Source organism: Coffea eugenioides, chromosome 11 (assembly GCF_003713205.1).
Source record: "Coffea eugenioides isolate CCC68of chromosome 11, Ceug_1.0, whole genome shotgun sequence".
Taxonomy (NCBI): Eukaryota; Viridiplantae; Streptophyta; class Magnoliopsida; order Gentianales; family Rubiaceae; genus Coffea; species Coffea eugenioides.
This window is the reverse complement of record NC_040045.1, coordinates 38,451,343-38,455,573: the sequence shown is the minus strand read 5'-3', so window position 1 is coordinate 38,455,573 and position 4,231 is coordinate 38,451,343.

Below are 4,231 nucleotides of genomic sequence, written 5' to 3'. Positions count from 1 at the left end.
CAAGGAATACCAAAGAAAGGAGCAAAAGTAAATGGAAGAAAGGGGAAAAAAAACCAACCTGTAGCAGATTTGATTTCCCCTGAAAATGCTGCTACAGCAGAACAACTAATCCAAAATGAAGAACATGGTTAGTATAATAACTATATACCATGATTTTTCATTTTACCTATTTAATATTTATGATTACACATTTAATAATGTACTATTATTTTTTCCACAGCAATGGAAAACATACATGAAGATCCAAATTTTGTGTCCCTTCGAGAATATTATTGTTATAAACTTCAGATTAGGGACAATGATGAATCTTGGCTATTACATTTTGCTCGCCTCCTACAACAATATATTGTTGATCAATATGTGAAGCTTGAGACACAAAGACTTGACTTCTATAGATTACAACAAGAGGAAATTAGGAGAGAGTTCTTGAAAGGCATAATAGATGCTTTAGGATCAGGTGAGAGTCAAGCATCTAATGTTGGCCAACGTATCATATTACCGCCATCATTTATTGGAGGGCCGAGAAATATGAGACGTAAATACATGGATGCAATGACATTAGTACAGAAGTATGGTAAACCGGATATATTTCTGACCATGACTTGCAATCCTAATTGGCCAGAAATAAAAGAGCACTTAATAGACAAAGAAGAGGCACAAAACAGACCAGATTTGCTTGCTAGAGTATTTCATGCTAAGTTAGAACAGCTTAAAGATGAACTTCTGAAAAAATGCATCTTTGGTGAAGTGGCAGCTTACACTTATGTCATTGAATACCAAAAACGTGGACTGCCACATGCACACTTTCTTGCTAATTTTAAAGTCAAAATTCAAGATGTATACCCCTGAAGAATATGATAAAATTGTCTGTGCTGAGATACCAAATAAAGAGAAAAATGAACATCTATATAATTTGGTCATTAAACATATGCTTCATGGACCATGTGGTTCACTTGATCCAACAAATGTATGCATGAGAAAAAATGGAACTTGCAAGAATAATTTTCCTAAAAATTTCTGTGAGGAAACTATCCAAACTCTTAATGCATATCCTGAATATCGAAAGAGAGATGATAGAGTTCAAATTAAGATCAAATCAGCTCTTTTAGATAACAGATGGGTTATACCATACAATCCATATCTTTTGGCTAAATTTGATTGCCATCTTAATGTTGAAATATGTTCTACAATTAAGGCAGTCAAATACATTTACAAATATATCTATAAAGATCATGATAGAACTAACTTTTGTGTAGTAAATAATAAATCTGAGTCAGAAATTGATGAAATTAAACAATATGTATCAGCTAGGTGGGTTTCTCCACCTGAGGCAGCATGGAGAATCTTTAGATTTTCTATGAGTGAAATAAAGCCAGCTATTATTCATTTCCAATTGCATTTGGAAAATTATCAGCCAATGAGTTTCAAAAAAACAGCTAATCTTCAAAATGTTGTCAATAACTATCATTTGAAAAAAATAATGCTCACTGAATTTTTTTACATGAATAGGACAGATAAAGCAGCTCAGGATCTAAATTGTACTTATGTAGAGTTCCCTGATCATTTTGTCTGGTTACCTAAGCAAAAATACTGAAATTGAGAGAAAGAGGTGAATCAATAGGGCGAATAATGACTGCTCATCCTTTGAAGGAGAACGATACTACTTGAGATTACTTTTATCAAAGGTTCGATGTCCAACTTCATTTAATGACCTGAGAACCTTTAATGGAGTTCAAGTAGAAACGTTCCAAGAGGCAGCGTTAATTCGAGGCTTGTTACAAAATGATAACAGCCAAGAAATTTGTTTACAAGAAGCCTCACTCTTTCATATGCCCTATGAAATGAGACACCTTTTTGCAACACTTTTGGTTTATTCTTGTCCTAATGACCCAAAGGCATTGTGGCAAAATTTTGAATCTTCTATGTCAGAAGATTTTGCCAAATGTTCAGCTATGACATGTACACAAGTGAAAAGAAATGTCCTGCAACAAATTGATGGTTTTTTGCAATCCATGGGAAAAAGTATACATTCATATAATTTGATTCCCACTGGATTCTCTTATGAAAATATAGAGAATGAAACTCGAGAATTAAGAGCAGAAAGAAACATTGTCATTTCAGAAACTGACTTAAATTCAATTAACCTGCTCAATGAAAAACAGAAAAAAGCATTCATAATCATATCTGAGAGAATTTACTCAGATAAACCTGGTGTTTTTTTCATTGATGGTCCAGGTGGTACTGGAAAAACATTTTTGTATAGAGCTTTGTTAGCTGATGTTAGATCTAAAGGCTATCTTGCTCTTGCTACAGCTACATCAGGAATTGCAGCTTCCATTTTACCAGGTGGAAGGACTGCACATTCCAGATTTAAAATTCCAATAGATATCTTTGATGGTGCAACATGTCGGGTCAGTAAACAAACTTCTTTAGCTGCAATGATCAAGGAAGCAAAACTTATAATCTGGGATGAAGCACCAATGTCTAAAAAGGCAGCAATTGAAGCTTTAGATGATCTCTTAAGAGATTTAATGAATTCAGAAGAAATATTTGGGGGAAAGGTAGTGGTACTTGGTGGAGATTTTAGACAAACATTACCAGTTGTTAGAAAAGGAACAAAAGCTGAAATGATAAATGCATGTTTGATAAATTCTCCATTATGGCACAAATTAGAGAAATTGCAATTAACAGAGAACACGAGAGCAAAATTAGATCCTTCATTCACGCAGTTTCTTTTAAAAATTGGAGATAGAACACAGGAAACAGATGAGAATGACATAGTAAAACTTCCATCTTCAATTATAGTTAACTATAATAATGAGACTGATGCAATTGAAAAGCTAATCAATATTGTGTATCCTGAATTTAAAGATCCTTCAAAGAAACTGCATTGCTCACAAAATAGAGCAATTTTAACTACAAAGAATAACTTTGTAGATGAAATAAATGATGAATTGATCAAAAAATTTCCAGGAGATTTAACTGAGTACCTAAGCTATGATGAAACACTGAATGAAAATCATCAATCTGAATATATTGATCTTTTGAACACTCTTACACCTAGCAATTTACCTCCACATAGGTTACTGTTAAAACTCAATGCCTCAATAATTCTTTTAAGAAATCTTGATCCTGCCGAAGGATTATGCAATGGAACTAGACTGATAATAAAGAGTTTGAGCAAGAATGTTATTTGTGCTAAAATTGCAGTTGGTGATTTTTGTGGCAAAGAAGTTTTTATACATAGAATTTTCATGCAGCCACCAAGTGATGAACAATATCCAGTTCCATATAAGAGAACACAATTTCCAATTCGTTTTTGCTTTGCAATGACAATAAATAAAGCACAATGCCAAACTTTAGATTTTGTTGGTATATATTTGAAAGAACTTGTGTTTTCACATGGCCAATTATATGTTGCACTTTCAAGAGCCAAAACAGCTTTGGCTGTAAAAGTGCTTATCAGGCCAATTTATTTTGATGAATCATGCACTGATCATACTAAAAATATAGTATATAAAGAAGTTCTTAAAGCTTCACAGATTACATTATCAGGTTTTAACATTCATGGCCTTTTTTGTTTAGAACCTTTTTATTTTGTTTAATTGACTATCTGATTTCTTTACTAGTATAGGTCATCATGCCTAGACATATATCTTCAGTGCTAGACATTCAGAAAGGAGCAAAAAAGTGGACTGTTCTAGCACAAGTTGCTCACAAAGGCCATAACCAACTGACTCGTGAAGTTCCACCTAGACGAATTATGCGCTTTCTACTCACAGATACTGAGGTCAACAAATACTTTTCTGTCTCTCTGCTCATTAAATTGATAAATGAGAACATTTCAGATTCTGTATATGAACATTTAATCATTTGCCTGTTCATTGCCAAATATTTGAAAACTTGCTGAAGCTGAGAATAGGGATGATTGGCAGCTGTTTTGACATAGTAATCAGTGAATTTAGAGCTCTGATATCTTACTTATATCAGGTTGTTCCTAAAAGCCCTGTTTTCCTATCCGGCTAGCAAGTAGGAATGATTAGCACTTGTTTTGACATAGTAATCAGTGAATTTAGAACTCTGATCTCTTATTTATAGCAGGCTGCTCCTAAAGGACCTGTTTTTCTATCCTGCTCCTAAGGTGAGAATAGGGATGATTACCACTTGGTTTTCTATCCGGCTAGCAAGTAGGCCTTGTTGTTCCAGAAGAAAAACAACAATGTTGTCAATC